Below are 17,551 nucleotides of genomic sequence, written 5' to 3'. Positions count from 1 at the left end.
CAAACTAATCTACAAGCTCAGTTACTATATCCGGGAACTGACTGATGGATCTCTGACAGGATTTTACGAACGTTATAAATCACGACTGTTTTACAAAGTACGGTAAGAGGAAAACCCTAAGAAAAACCATTAAAGACGTATCTTTAGATCACTAATAATACGTATCAAAGCACACTTCTGAGAATACTTGTTTAGGAATTTACTTTCACAAAAATAATTACGAATATTCAAATAACATGAACGTAGATTCAATTTCCTCATCAGAGCAATATTATTAAGTTCGTTAAATGTTCTTGCTCTTATGGGCCTTCGAAATATAGTGACTTTACTGTTTTATCGAAATGTAAAGTACTGTTATAGTTTTGAATAGAATGTACAGTCATGTGAAAAAATTAGGACGCCCCATGAAAGCCTGTGTATTTTTGTAACATTTTTGGATATATAGATATTTAATCTCAATTTTAACAATAATGAGAGATTATAGGAATATAACTAAACAATTAAAACTGAAGAAAAGACTTTTCAAGATCTTCTGTAAAATGTAATTCGACAAAAATGCATATTCTAACTGAGAAAATAGTTAGAACACACCCACATTTATTACCACATAAAATGGCTCAACTCACACACAGGTGTATCACACCAGGGGCATGTGATTAGAAGATCGTTATTCAGCATTGTGAATGAGGTTTGCTCTATTTAAACCTCAGACATTTTGTTTGGTGTGCTCCTGACTGTTGAAGTGATAGTAACCACCAAGCAAAAGAGCTGTATGAGACCTTCGGAAAGAAAATTGTAGCAGTTTATGAGTCTGGTAAGGGATTTAAAAAGATCCCAAAAGATTTTGAAATCAGCCATTCCACTGTCCAGAAAATAGTCAACAAGGACAAAACAACTGCCAACATGCCCAGGTCTGGTCGTCCAAGCAAGTTCACCCCGAGAGCAGACCGCAAGATGCTAAAAGAGGTCTCCTAAAATGTGATCACGGGACCTACAGCAGGCTCTAGCTACTGTTGATGTGAAAGTGTATGCCTCTGCAATCAGAAAGAGACTGCACAAGTGTAGAAATGCATGTTCTCCTGTAGAATATATAAATTTGTATATAATAATTTATTTGTAAGAAATGGTGATGAATTGAAATCTAATAAAAACTATAGAAGAAATAACATATGCGTTTTGCGAGCTAATCTGCGAATGTAAAAGCTTTGAAGCATCATAGAGATTATATCTTCGTGATCTGCAGAGACAGAAAGCAATTTTGTAAGTATATTTAGATGATTTTTTTTTGTTTATAATTAAGTACAAAGCTACTCACTGGGCTATCTGTGCTCTGCCCTCCACAGGTATTGAAACCCGGTTTTTAGTAAGTCCGCAGACATACCACTATGCCACTGGGGGGCGTATTTAGATCTATTATTCTCTCTGTAGGAAATAGTGAATCTTTTATCAAAGTCAACCCTCAACCCTTAACTTGATATTTTCTCATTAGGAACAATACCGTAAACACAACATCAACTTGTTATTTTTGAGCTTGTTCTTCCCACGAACAATAGTTTTTGTATATACGTAAAGATTTTAGTTATTTTAATAGCCATCGTCAAGCATTTGACATGAATTACATTAGACAAGTCCTTTTTGTTGAAAGCTCAAATCATGTGACTTTAAAATACCAAAAAATAAAGATGCTGCTTACTTGTATGAATCAGATAAGATATTCTGAAGTCTCTCTCGATATTCTTGAAGCTGTTTGTCTTCTGGAATACAAGAAGAAATATTTTGTTGTGTAGTAATTAGCTTAAAAAATTAGCAAGACACAAACGAAAAAATAATTATTTTGTCTAAATATCCATGGTTTTAAAATTGACGAGAAGCCTTTGCTGAGCACCTGTGAAAGACAAATAAGGAAAAATGGGGGACATTTTCAAGATATTTGTAGTATTTGTAAATGTTGTAAGTAAAACCCATATAATACTAAAAAAAGAACGATATGTACACATAAAAGTTAGGCTATTTTCACAAGATAGATTATTTTAAATCAACCCGTTTTCTGTGTATTTCTAGCATAGTTTAACTTCTTACTTCCATTGTAAAACTCAGAACTATTCAGATTATAATTTCCTCTAATTGTTGTTGTATTTACTGCCATTAGGTGGAAGCTTAAGTAAAATTCGTGTGTTTTCTTATAGCAAAGCCACATCGGGCTATCTGCTGAGCCCACAGAGGGGGGTTAAACCCCTGATTTTAACGTCGTGAATCCGGAGACATACCGCTATACTAGCTGGAAGCGAGTAAAATTAAGAACAATTGTTGTTGTTTGTTATTAAACACAAAGCTTCTCAAAGGGCTATTTGTACTACATGCCTAACACTGTTTCTAACATATAAGTCTGCAGACAGAACGCTCTCATGGGGGGATAATAACAACTTATATAATGCATTATTAAACATTCAAATAAGAAAGAGGTAATAACATTGAATAGTATAGTACAAACAGGATTAGTACGAAAGGATTGTTCGAAAAGAAAGAACACTGAAAGGAAAAAAAGTAGAGAGGAAAGTCGGAAAATATTTGGATGATACATTTTATTTTCTGTTATTCCCAAGTTATTATTTTTTTGTGTTTCGTCTCACGCCATTCCAGTGTAAATCCATCCTATATTAATAGTGCATCTCCACATTAAATGTATAGTACTGGGAGATATAGATGTTGTACTTTTTTCACTCAAGCTACTACATAAGATCATTTGAATAAGCCACAGTTAAAAGAAAGATATATTGGACTTCAATTTATTTTGGATTTAAACTGCTTTGCACTAAGTAAGATTAATTATATTTTAATATCCGCGTTTAGGTTGTAAAGAAAAGGCATTAAAACGTAGAAAAAATAATTTGGTATATTCATTATGGAACTTGGATTTTTTGGTTTAATATATGATAAGAAGACTAATGTTTTATTAGAAGAAATCATCGGCATCAGGAAAAAATAAATTTAAATAAAATCTTTCGAATCTTATTATTTTATACTTGGCTTTTCATTGTACTATACATTTACACAAGTTCTATGCTGCCTTTGGAACAACATTTTCGATTTTTTGTGCTCATTCTAAGAGTGAGAGCAGCCTTCTGTAGGTACAATTCCGATATTGTAAAAGTTAAGGTTTAAAGCCCGAAAGCTGGTGAAATATTGAAAACGCCATAAACCAAAAATTGTTTGAAGAACATATTAACTGGAGGTGATTTTTTTTTTCACATTTGTTTCAGTTTCTCCATTTCGGCTCGAATAAAGGTGCGTAAAAACCTAATACTTCAGGTACATGTTTTTTTAATTTGATTATGTAAAACCTGTTTTAACTCTTCTATAAATCACATTGTTTATTTTAAAGTACTTATTTTATATTGATCATTATCAAATTATATGTTACTGTTTTTAACATATGTCATCAAAGTTACTTACATAAATTTTACTGTCGAATATCTCTCATCATCATTTAAAAATATATTAGAATGGAATTTCAGTTCTACTTCTTATTATTGTTGCGTTTTCTTTTGTTGTTATTTTTAATCGTGCAAAGCTACAAATGGATTGTGTCTACCTTAAGAAGCAGTATCCAAGATGACATCGTTCTAAGTTTGTAAGCGTATCACTGATATAAAGGGGTACTCTTTTTATAAAATTTGATTAAAGTCATAAGCTTGGATGACAAGTAAAGCAACAGCTGAAATATCCGTTTGGGGCAACCGTAAAATGACTCAGTCTGTTGGAGAGATTAGAAAGAAATTTTAAATAGTTTTTTTTATGGGTATTCAACACAATCTTTCTGATTTTGCCGTAAACATTTTTTCATAACTCTCCTGGCGACCAAATGAAAATACTCCTTTTTTTATTCTTAAACACCTTCGATCAACAACTAATATAAAATATAAATATATTAATACGAAGATGATATTTGTTATTCCACTATGCTAAGGTTTAAAAATATATTAATGACAAACTTGCCTAAATTTCTGACGCATAATTTCAAATTAACTCGGGAACAAATAACTGTATACTGTTTAAACACATTCCCAAAATATGATCCCGCAAAAATGTTTTAACATTTAAGCCTATGTCGTCCACTTCTAAACAACCAGTAACGACCTACCGTGTCGCTGTTAATCATTACCACGATAGTTGGTCGTTGCTATTAGTAACTCGTTTCTAAGATAATAACAAACTTGCAGTTCCTTTGTTGTTTGTTTTGAATTTCACACAAAGCTACTCGAGAGCTATCTGCGCTAGCCGTCCCTAATTTAGCAGTGTAAGACTAGAGGGAAGGCAGCTAGTCATCACCACCCACCGCCAACTTTTGGGCTACTCTTTTACCAACGAATAGTGGGATTGACCGTAACATTATAATGCCCACACGATTGAAAGGGCAAACATGTTTGGTGTGACGAGGATTCGAACCCGCGACCCGGGCTTCTTCATTATTAAACAAATAAAACAATGTGTAAATTTAAACGTTACACAACTTGTGTTGTTAGTTAATGATTTTAGCCTTTTGTATGTCGATACTAAAATATTCTGTAATTAATTAATTATTTAGTTGTAACTAAGATCACATAATGACACGTATATTAGATAATTGTTTTAATGTTTTTTTTGTAAACCAAGCGAATAAAAAACGGTTCTTATCTACAATCAAGCAATTATTTCTAACCTGTTAAACTTTGACATTTACAGAGGGTTGGTGCTTGCTGCTATTAATACTTTAATACTAAGCAGTCAACAAATTGCCTGGTAATTTTATGCTATTAAATATTTACATACGTCGACGTTTACAGCCAGTTCTTTGTTGTTGTATCTAGTAATAAGTTGATAACAAAACTGGGGGTCAGCAACTGTTTACATGATATAGGAGCAATTTTCAAATATTCGATTGTTCTAAAAAAAATGAATTAATGTGTTCATGAAATACTTTCCTAAAAATTTTCTTTGTTTAATACCGTTTTGTAATAAGTGTTCCTTCATGCATATGTAATACCGACCATTGGAAAAGAGATAGAAAAAGTAGCTTATACGCTGACGTGCTGTGCTACTTTTTCTATCAAACCAAAGATTCAATAAACGTTTGTTATATTAATAAAAAGCTGGTTTCAGTGATATTGTATTGTGGATTCATGTTATGATATTCATTTGTGTAGCATCAACCCACTCAATATAAATTTAACATTCTTTACGAAATCATAAATATTTAAATAGCAGTATTGATATGGAAATTACGAACGGTAGATTATTCGTGTTTTTTGTTTGCTATGCACATTTCAAAAACTTCTATATTATAATAATGTTATTCAAATCTGACTGTATAAATTAGCACTGACGATACGGTTTAGTATTATGATTTCACGATCTCCACAAAAGAAAGCCTCTGTCTACAACTTTCAGGTATAATAATCTTACACATCTCATCTAATGTTTTAGCTCAATTTTTGTTTTTAAAGTTGCCATGATGTTACTACTCTTTTAACATAAAATAAAAACGGTTAATAACGTTGAATTTGAATGATCAAAGGATGCTTTGCTTTCCTTGGATTCCTGATTCCTTTACTATATAGTAAACATATGAGAATGTTAAGGTAAACTTTGTTTTCTCCCTTTTTAATTAAAAAAAAATAGAGTAAGTTAACTTTATGATAATAATTATAATCTACGTATTCCTTTTATGATAAAGGCTATTCGATTTTCTTAGACATCTCCAGTGTAGACTGAGAAGTGTTAATATGTGTAACAAACTGGTTGTAAGGTTGATTATCACTGTTAGAAGACGTGATTGGATTATGATTTTGATTACAGTTCAACCCCACTAAATCGTTCAGAAACCGATTTAATTGTCGTTTGGTGTTTTACAGATATTTTTATATTTCAATGATGATTTGTTAATTGTTATTATTTTATTGTTATATGGCTTGTAAGGCATTTGCTTGGACCTCTATAAATTATACGCCCAGCATGGCCAGGTGGTTAGGGCGCTCGACTCGCAATCTGTGGGTCGCGAGTACGAATCCTTCTCACACCAAATATGCTCGCCCTTTTAACCGTGGGGGAGTTACAACGTAACGATCAATCCCACTATTCGTTGGTAAAAGAGTTGCCCACGAGTTAACGGTGGGTGGTGATGACTAGCTACCTTCCCTCTAGTCTTTCACTGCTAAATTAGGGACGGCTAGCGCAGATAGTCCTCGTGTAGCTTTACGCGAAATTCAAAACAAATCAAACCAAACCTTCTAGTCTTACACTGCAAATTTAGGGACGGCTAGCGCAACTAGCTCTCGTATAACTTTGCGCGAACTTTGAAACCAAACAAACTCATACATTAAACCTGACAGGTGCTTCATTCTTCAGTACTCTATTACAAAGAGGATTTATTTATTTATATAAAAAATAAAAATCTGTACTGACAGGTAGTATCTTCAAAATTAAATTTAATACAAGTACTAAAGACAAGTTTTAAAGATAACATGTAAGTGTTGTGAACCAAACTTTAAAAACTAAATGAAAACATTTAAAAAGTATACTGTAATTTGAAATACAAAACGTTAGAAATGTATGATATTTTAACTTAAGTTGAATTTCATAGTTGCTCAACTATTTCATCATTTCATAAAACTTGATCTTCATTAATGCTGAGGTAATACTTTCAAATAACACATTTAAATTGGCTAAAAGTACTAAGATCAGAAAATGTGCATAAGAAATTAAAGCACCTTATCCAAACATTTTTCGAACAGTGAAAACATAAACTTGGTTATTAAACAAGAATTTAAATGTGATTGTTTTAACAACGACGCTGATTTCGCTGTTGACGTTCATTGATTATATTTAAGTTTATTTGCTTAAGGATAAACAGAAAGCTACACAGTGGATTATCTAGGCTCTGATCACTACGGGTATCGAAACCCAGTTTCTGGTATTGTAAGTCTGCAGACATACCACTTCAATAAGGTTCATTCTAAAAACTGAATGGAAACTGGCTGGGCATGTAGCAAGGTATTCTGATAAGTGGATATTAAAAACAATGAAATGGCAACCTAGGATAAAGAAAAGATCTAAGAAAAAGTGAAAGGGAAGATGGACAGACAGTGTAATGGCGGAAGCAGGAATCAGATGGACATGGTATGCTAAGAATAGAAAATACTGGACTAATCTGAAGGAAAGTTACATTCAACGATGGATGACTGCAGCTTAGATAGGTATAGTAAGAATTATTCCTGTTGTCTCTGTTATATTGACACTTACCGTTTGAAGTGTAGGACGAGCCTACGATCGTGTCTGCTAACATCACTAAGCTAAATATTACAGCAACAGCAAAGTAGTTCATGATGGCGTAGAATACGTTGTAGTAGCTGGAGAAGATAAAGAAAAGGTTAGAAGTAGTTATAAGTAAAAAATTATAATAATAATAATTCATGACCAGCAACAAAAACTAGATTTCCTAACCTATACCATCAAATTCTATCACACTATAACTGAAAGTGTATTTGATAAGTTCTCTAATAATCATTGAATTTGTTAACCAATAGCAATATTTCTTAAGGCTAACCATACTTTTCTAACAAGCCTGGCATGACCTGATGGTTATGGGCTCAACTCGTGCGACAAAGGTCACGAGTTCGAATCCAGTCGCCGAGCATACTCGCTCTTTAAGTTGTATGGGACGTTATAAGGTGGTGGTCAATGCCAGCTTTCGCTTTTAAGAAAGTAGAGTAAAAATTGGTGATGAGTAAGGTTTGCCAGCTGCCTTCTCTCTAGTCTATTACATATAAATTAGAGACAGTTAACATTGACGACCCTACGCAAAATTCCAAAAACCAACACTTGTAATATTTTACGATAGCATTTTTGACACAAAAACATAGTTATCGTAACAATTAATGAATGCAGGTACCTAATCTTGTTAAGTAAAACATATTGAGTGTTAAATCTATTTTAAATTTTAATTGGATATTCCGTGTTACTTATTATCTAGATCCAATATATTCTTCTGTGTACGTAAAATTGTATCTCTCTAACCGCAATGAACACAGGTGTCCCTACTTCTAGGGCCTGGCATGGTCTAGGGCGTTAAGGCGTGCGCTTCGTAATCTGAGGGTCGCGGGTTCGCGCCCGAGTCGCGCCAAACATTCTCGCCCTCCCAGCCGTGGGGGCGTTATAACGTGACGGTCAATCCCACTATTCGTTGGTAAAAGAGTAGCCCAAGAGTTGGCGGTGGGTGGTGATGACTAGCTGCCTTCCCTCTAGTCTTACACTGCTAAATTAGGGACGGCTAGCACAGATAGCCCTCGAGTTGCTTTGTGCGAAATTCCAAAACAAACAAACAAACAAACCCTACTTCTTAGGCCTAACGTGGCACAGGCCTTAGCGTGCCGGCCAATGAACTTGAAGTTCAGTGTTTCACTTCACGTTACTACCGAAAACAACAACTAAAACAACAAACACACACACAAACAAACGAAGCTTTTCTACTTTGGGGCAGTGACTGTATTATATGAATGGTGATAAAAACTCATTATTTGTTCTGACAAAAATAGAACAAGAGTTGGCAGTGGGGGATACTGACAAGTTGTTTTTTTCTCGTTTGTCACATTAAAAGTAGATATGACATATCCGTGTAACCCACCAAGGGAAACGAACAAATAACATCCCCTTCCAGAGCATTGACATGGACACATATATGGTATACATTATACAGAACCTTCATTCTTGCTTTGATAAGTAAGTTGTTAACCGCACATGAGCTTGAAAGTTTGTATAATTATGAAAAAACGGTGCTGTTCTTCAAACTTCTCAAAGTTGATGTCAGATGTTAAGGTCGCGTGCTCGCCAGTTGTCAATAAAAGGCTGTTACTTATACTTTTTTATAATATAACTATATATACTGCTCTGTTGGTGTTGAGCTCAGGATTTTTCTGCAGTAGGTATCTATGACTTGTTGGCGGTACATTCAACGATAAATGAACATTACGCATTCTACTTATTTACAAAAAAAATTCATATATATATAATCAGAATAAATTAAACATGTATATAAAATAATTTTTTTACACCATAGAGATCATAGAGACATCATAAACACTACATGGTTCTCTTCTTCTTGTCAAAAGTACGCAGGCTTATTAATTGTTTTAGAATTTCAGTTGACAAGCCAAACTGCCAATTCATATTTATTTCGCACTAGTATTCTACGTATAATTTACGAACAATATGGTTAGAGTAACCGCAGACATTCTGTTCTTCCAGTAGTCGTTTAGTCTTCTTACTTCATAACATTCCTCTTTCTCATGTCAAAGTGTACACAAGCTGATTCAGTTACTTTAGAACCACGATTTTACAGAATAAGTGATTCTTATTATTATTATGTTCTATTGTTAACGTATATTAAACGTTAGGCCTATGTTTTTCTTTAGGGCTATCACTTCTATCAAAATAAACTTCACGTCGAACTTTTCCTTGTTCATGACTTTAGTTGCCTTCTGCTTTTGTCTTTCTCTGTCTACTGTTTCACGTTCATCTCATGCTAATTTTATATTTATTAATAAATCGTCTGCTCGTTACATATTCGAGAAGTCAATGAATTACAAATAAAAATTCCAATAATTATCTGCTTTTAACTGTCTTCTAATAAAAAACAAACCAAATAACTATAAAATATTAATTAACAAAATAAGCTGAATAATAATATATACATTAAACATTCTTTTCTATTATGAAAGTTGATCACACTCAAGTATCTGATAAGCAGAAAATAGTAGAAAGCGAGTTTTGTTGTTGTATACTTGTATACTTAATAGGCCTGGCATGGCCAAGCGTGTTAAGACGTGCGACTCGTAATCTGAGGGTCGCGGGTTCGCATCCCCGTCGCGCCAAACATGCTCGCCCTTTCAGCCGTGGGGGCGTTATAATGTGACGGTCAATCCCACTATTCGTTGGTAAAAGAGTAGCCCAAGAGTTGGCGGTGGGTGGTGATGAACAAACTTCTATACTTAAAAATAATTCTGACACTGGAAGAGCTGTTTGTCAATAAACGTAAAATGGTAAAAGCTGCATTTCTTGTTTTCATCAAACTAACTAATGTCTTCAGTTGTAAATGAAATAACAAAGTTAAGGAGACTGTGCGTTTAATTTGTCCTCAATATTTTCTTTAATTTGGTAAATAACGTCAGAGAAAGGCTTCAAAATACAACAAGCTTCTACTAATTCAATTATCCTCTTAAATTCCTGTTTGGTATTTTTAACCGCAAAAGCGGTTTGTGTTTGTTTGTTTTGAATTTCGCCCAAAGCTACTCGAAAGCTATCTGTGCTAGCAGTCCCTAATTTAGCAGTGTAAGACTAGAGGGAAGGCAGCTAGTCATCACCACCCACCGCCAACTCTTGGGCTACTCTTTTACCAACGAATAGTGGGATTGATCGTCACATTATAACGCTCCCACGGCTGAAAGGGCTAGCATGTTTGGCGCGACGGGAATGCGAACAGCAGTTTATGAAAAATAGGTTAAACAGCGCCAATCAGAGATACCAAGAATCAGGAATAACTTTTTCTCATTTAGGTATGCTAACCAGGGAGAAGTCAACTATTCAAAAGTATCTACCATCTATATACCTCCTTTTAACGGAGCACTGGTATTAAGAGTCAGCTATAATGTCTCTTAAAGCTGAAAGTGTGGAACATATCAATAGTACATCGCGACATGAACTTTGTACCTTCTAATCTAATAAACACATTTTGTTTTAAAGTTGCTTTTAACAAAATATACTAAAATATTATTTTCAACCACGTCAATACTTATTTGTTTTTAAACTTTGCGATTTCTGTTTTGCCATGTGTTTATCAGAAATCGTCCTAATGCTTTGTAGAAGAATAATGATTTCGTAAAGAAGTCGTAAATGTCCAACATATGTGAAATGTATAATGAAATTATTTCTCTGCTCTGAATTTTTTTGGAAAGAATCCAATTTCATGAGAAAACATTAAACGTTCCTCGGCCTGTTAGTACTAACTTGATGAATGGTTTTTGTTTTCCGTGATTTTTGGTTGTACAGATATATAGACAAGAGTAAAACTATTAAGGCAAACTAAACATTAATAAGTAAATACACATTAATTTTATATTTTAGGATTGTTTAGGAAACACACTGTGTTTTGTTATATTTAACAAACGGGAGATGTTCGACTAACAAACATACTTCGTCTCTTGAAAAACAGCTTTTAGGTCTTGTCGAATTCGCTCACATAAAAAGAAATATTCGAATGTATGTCAATACCGATCTGCGTGTGTATATATGTATATACGCAAATAATACATATTGGTTTGATCCAATATCCTTCAGGCCTTTTCATCCATAAGAAACTACATCATTAAACGCTTTTGTAGATATCAGATTAGGAACCGCGTTAGTTTTTTATATATAAAAGTAGCAAAAATAATACTGCAGTAAGAGTAATTTTCTTCAATTTCCTTGTTCAGGGACCTCGCATTCAACATCCACGTGATTGATGATCAACTGATTGGATTATTTTCTGCAGCAGCTTTTATCAAGATATTTTCTAATTTCCTAAATACATAATTATAGTAACTGTTTAGCGTTTTATTCAAAAAAAAATCTATTTTAGTTTCTGTGTGGACGTTTTTATTATCGGTCAGAAACAATACTTGACTGAGCATTGTTAGCGCTGTTACCCTGTACGAGTGAAGGCAATATTAAAGTTACAGAAGTTGAGTATGCTATATTACAGCTATTTTGGAGCCTCACCACGTCATTACAGTCAATGTAACCATTTCCGACCATGATCTATCTGACAAAGGTGCATCCTGATAATAGCACTGCAATGTGGTTTTCATTCCTAAGGCTTCGTCGTCGTACAGTTGTCATATCCAAAGTACACAACTATGTCCTCCATAGTTTCCATAATCTTGATAGTGTACGATGATAAGAGTGCTAGTTTCAACAGTTCAATCATACAGAACTCGAGCACTTGACTGATATGTCTTTGTATTATGCAAAAATGAAATACCTATTTCTTTCTTTAGTTGTTTGTCATATATAAAAGTTGACGTTTGACGAATATGTTGTGGAAGCAGCTTGTGTAGACAAAACGTGTTTCACTTTTCGAGATGGAGAACCTTCTTGATTATATAGTGTGCTGTTGCCTAGGGCACGTGGACGAATTTTGCCACTGAACTATGTTTCATGAAATATCACTTTTTGAAAGCCGACGTACTTTGCTTACCACGGATACGGTACATCTTATAACAAGTCTTTGTTTTAATGATCTTGGATCCCCAAGTTGATCCATGTTCCTTGTTTCCCGGTGTCATTAGTACAAGATACACCTTTTTCTTCCCAAATCCGAAATCCCTGATTTGAATACATTTTCAGAATTAGATGTATGAATATTTTGCGTGTAAAGGATTTTTAATTTATCCTAACCAAAACGGCTCGTATTTGTCATGTCACTTACTGATTTGCATTTTCAAAATTCCATTAATATAACGTATTCAACACTCCGTATAATTCATAAAGGTATAAATGAAACGTATGCTTATTTTTCTCTTAGAGAGAGCTGTAAACTGATCAGATATTTTAATTACATTAAGTATTATGTGATTCCATGAATTACCTTGTAAGACGGACTGTGGTATCAATAAAATATTCTTTAATTAAAGGAAATAATATATTTATATATCTTTAATTATTAATTGTCTCATTTTTTTTGTAAATTATTATCCATTTGGTTTCTTTGTTTGTTGTTAAAGACGAAGTTCCCCAGTGGGCCATCTGTGCTCTGCCAACCGCAGGTATATATATAAAAAAAACGATTTTAGCTTTATAACTCTCCTAACTTGCAGCTGAATTCATCTAGGGCTAACATACGTTCCTGACGGAGAGATCAGTTATTTTCTTCACATGCTAAGGAAACTACCTTGTAGCATGAAAACATTTTAGGCGTTTCCTAAGTTTCTCTGGAGTGATCACATACTATTCTTTAAAATGCTACGTCTCAACTTAAAACATTGTTAGAACAATTATACGAGGATAAGACATCGACCTACTTTATTTCCGAGTAAATATTCTGTAAACCATGTATATATGACGTACGTTCCTTATCCTATTCATCATTTAGTGTAATCTACAAATGATTATGCCACTTAGCGGCTGTAAGGGTGCCACTAAGTGGTTAAATGGAGGAAAAACGACAAACTATTATACAACAGGCGGTTGTTCGTGCGTTGATATAGTGTGTGAATTCATTATCTTTCTAGTTGTCACTAGACATTGAAACAGAAATAGTTCGAACACAGTTTAGAAATGAAAAATAAAAGGAAACAATAAAAAAGCCTTTTAAAAATGCTTAAAAAAGATGAACACAAACTACCTGCAGTGTTTACGTTGCATGTTCCTACCACGTTAAATACAATGTTTGCTGTGTTTGTTACAATTACACAGAATATTATGATGATGGTAAGCTTGTTTAAACTAGTAACATTAGTCATACATCAGACAAAGCAATTTATTCTAGTATCGAGTAATACTTTTTACTCCTGTTTTATACGTCAAAATTGCCTAAAGAGGTTAGAATTTACATTTTCTTTATTTTCTAAGACTGAAATAAACTCATCTTGTGTGATATATAATATTAACAACAACAAATAAGGTAAGAGGAAGGTAAGATCACATCTAACACAGACATCTGTGATAAACTTATTATGACTACTAACCTATAAGATCACCAAAGTCTTAGCACTAATTAGTATATATTTTTTATAAGTAAGTACCACCTCCCATCCTACGTTTTGGTTGGTTACTAATTAATTGCCGTATTTAAGGAAGTCTCGAGAGAGACGTTTTTGGTTGGTAGTGGCAAAACCTAACCTTTGATTTTTCTTATGCGACTCCAATAGTTTATCGGCTCCACTGTTTATATATTCTGTATAATTTCATGAAGAAACCCATGAGACGAAGAATTTATGTTTATATTTTTTTTTACTGTTCGTGTTGGGCATTTATATTCTTTCAGTTTCTTATTTATCAAGTGTTCGTGTTATCTTCCTCTGTAAGAAGGGTTGTTTGTGTTATATGTTTTTTCCTTCTTCTTATCATATCATTGTAGTTGTTGTTTTTATTACAAATATTGTTCATTCTAGAATGACTGCACTGCTGGGATGGTTTGATTTATAGTCGAAATGCTTGCCCGTATTTTTGGGTTTACTGTATATGATGGTGTATCCTATGGTGTATGAGTAATGTCATGCCGAGAACTATAAGTTTGTTGTATTTTTCTGCTGCCACTGTGAACTGTATCAAGAACCGTTGTCTGTTAAAGTTTGTTCATAAATTCTTCAATTTTGTCCATACAAACAATGTTTCATCAACGTATATATAAGCCAAATCTTGGGTTCCAGAACGAATTTCTTGGAGCTTCATCCATGAAATGTCCCATGTAGAGGTTACTGAGTAGTGGTAATCGTGGTGAGTTTATAATCAAGCCTTCTTATCGTTATTAGCAGTTACCTTTATGTTAGAAGTAACTTGTATTGATACAGATGTTTATAAGATTTGTCATTAAGGAGATCGTAAGTTGAGCACGCTTTTTAAAAGCTCTATAACTTTTAAGCTATTGGTAGAATATATTTAATGCGTCAAAGGGCGGTACATTGGTAAAGAGCTTGAATACCTCAAAGCTGGTCATTATACTTTATGAGATTATAGTGAGTACTCTTAATATCTGTACAAAGTTGACTAAATCTCTAACACTTGAGAATGTTCTACATATTTTAGTGATATCATATCTACTGTATATTTTACGTCAAGAAATCAGGATCGAAGCCAAGCTTCTCCCACAAAATAAATAATTATTCTCAAGACTTTTACTTAACGCGGAAACAAATTAACTTCTGAAATGTAGAATGGAAACTAGTTAGTAATTAATGTATAGGTATAAAGATTAGTTATTAATAATTAGACTAAAATGATCGTACAGGTTACTGGCTACGACAACGGCTGATACGCCATGGCTACAACTCCACTGAAAGTATTGACTAAATGATGCAGTTTCTTGTAGCTTTCGCACATTTGTTCTTCGTTCTCATAAATATTGCAAGTTATTTCATCTTCTAAAGACAGCAAACACATACCTGTCTTTTATAAGAAGGAAGCGACGGAATTTAATTTTCAGCTGGGGTTCAAAAGTAAAAATGTTTCTATAATAGAGCCAGAAGCGAATTTAGTGACAACTATCGATTCTTTTTACTAGAACCAACAAATGTTTTTGTTTTGAAATACGTATCTACAGCATCAATATAACATCAAAGACGCGTTATTGTAAAGCTGTTCTTTATTTTGAAAACTTTCATCAGCATAGGAAAGACACATGGAATAGTAACTTTATATATGAATTTTAGGCTAAAATAAACCCTATTACATATTGTAAAACAGAAAGCTAAAATAGAAACGTTTCCCATGTTATCTTTGGAAATTGAGTAAGAAACAATCTAACGTTACTTTTAAATTGTCATTTACTGACACAACGTTGGTTAGAACGGTTTTTTTGGAATATATTAATTTAAACTTATTTATTAAATTCTAAGAAGCACGCGTATGAAATTAGGCTTAAAAGTTTGTTCATTCAAGAATGTAAATTAAGAAAACAATGATAATAGAATTAATATGTTATAATAAATTGCGTAATGGAGTTCTAGCAAAATAATATAAATCTTGTTAAACAAAATAATTCTATAAATAATAGTGTTTCTTTACTTATACTGTTCTTTGTTATTTAGTACAAAGCTACACAAAAGAATAGCTGTGGTCTGCTGACCACTGGTATCGAAACGTGGTTTGTAGAGGTGTAAGTCCGTAGACATGGTACTGTAGCACTTCTGGGTTTTACTAACATACCCATATCCATTGTCATATGTTTGGGTTTTAACAATTAAATGCCAGTACTTTGAAGTAATATAGTGTATATTTTTCATACGGTAAAATAACTATTTTCTTAAGGGTTTTATTTCTAAGCTGTAAATATACTGTTTTACTTTCTTTTAAACTGTCTTTCCTGGGCCTCGGTTATCTTCGAAAATAACTAAATTATGTGTGTTTCTTATAACAAATGTTTGACGTTTCATTTATACAAAGTAAGAATGCACAACTAATGCTTAAATATATTTGATAATACTGTGGTAAAACAGTACTGGTCTACAGATACCGTCTTGAGTTTTATTTCAATGAAAGAAAGACCTTTCTTAAACCATTCTACAGATAATTTTCAGTTTCTTATGAAAAATCGTGAAAGTTGGTAAAACGATACAGAAAAGATCTGAGTAGTTTCTACTGTAACACAGTAACAAATATTATAAATCTCAGAGTCTGCAGTAATTTAAATTAAATACGATTTCAACTTTCAATATCAATTTATATATCTCGTAGGAACATCACCTCATTAAAAAAAACACCTCCTTTAACTTTTTCTTTTAAACCAAAGAAACATATTATTCTTAACTAGTTAAATATTACGTAAGAGTATATTGTACCCACCAGTTCCACAGTGCAAGATTCGTAATAGGCCGAAAGCGGTGTCTACTCAATCTTGGTGCTATCGTTGCAAAGACTATTTTATTCTTATACATGAGGGTTTTATTTAGCACAGGTCGTGGTTGTTGTTTTTTTTTTTTTTTTTCTGAGCATGCGTAACTATATTGATCGATGCCATGTCTACATATCCATTCTGTACTGTTTCAAGGAGGAACCTTGTGGGTACAACTAGGTTTTTATTTTTTAATTCAATGTCAAATGCTGTGTCATGGTAAGAGTGCCAAGAATGGTATTAAGTGTCACTCTGCGGAGAAAGTTCTGTTAAAAGAGTTTTATTGTAAAAAGTAACCAGCGTAAAGGCAGGTTGAGTCTGTACACAATATTAGAAGTTGTATAATACTATCAGAAGAGCGATATAATTAAAATAAAAGCCGTTTGAATAAATATACCTCAATAATAGTGTTTCAACGTTCTTATATTCATTAGAAAAAAGCGTTTGAAAGTAAACTCTGCGCTGAAAGTTATGTTACACCAATTTAACCAAATGCTAATGGCTTCTCTAATAATACCGCCAAACACAACGTTAGTGGTTTCCATAGTAATACTAGCAACTTGTGTCCTACATGTAATGCCAGTAGTTTTCATTGTAACAGCACCAAATTTTTGGTGGCCTCCACAATAATACTGGTAAATGTTGATGATCACAGTAATACCATCAAATATTAGTGGTTACTATAGTAATTCGATCAAATGTTCGTGACTGTCACAATAATACGCCAAAACATACTACCACCATGCTTTAGTGGTTTCCATAGTAATACAAATAAATGTTAACTGTGTTTTGAGTAACAGCACAAACTGTCAATGGATGCGACAGTTACATGGTACAATCATTGACGAATACATCATCAAAAGTTGATGGATGCAACATAACATCATCAGATGTTGATAAGTGTCACATAAACATCATCAAAGGTTGATG

At 33.3% G+C, this 17,551-nt stretch overlaps 1 long non-coding RNA gene across 1 annotated transcript; it reads right to left on the bottom strand.

Annotated features, from left to right (window-relative positions):
* Positions 1–1,689: 1,689 nt before the first annotated feature.
* LOC143227450 (uncharacterized) lies at positions 1,690–16,674 on the bottom strand. The gene is made up of 3 exons (XR_013014998.1): positions 16,573–16,674; positions 7,279–7,385; positions 1,690–1,754 (listed from the first exon to the last, which is right to left on the bottom strand). It is a non-coding gene; the product is annotated as an uncharacterized LOC143227450 (long non-coding RNA).
* Positions 16,675–17,551: the final 877 nt, after the last annotated feature.

Source organism: Tachypleus tridentatus, chromosome 9 (genome assembly GCF_004210375.1).
Source record: "Tachypleus tridentatus isolate NWPU-2018 chromosome 9, ASM421037v1, whole genome shotgun sequence".
NCBI classification, from domain to species: Eukaryota; Metazoa; Arthropoda; class Merostomata; order Xiphosura; family Limulidae; genus Tachypleus; species Tachypleus tridentatus.
This window is presented reverse-complemented; position numbering and strand designations above follow the sequence as displayed.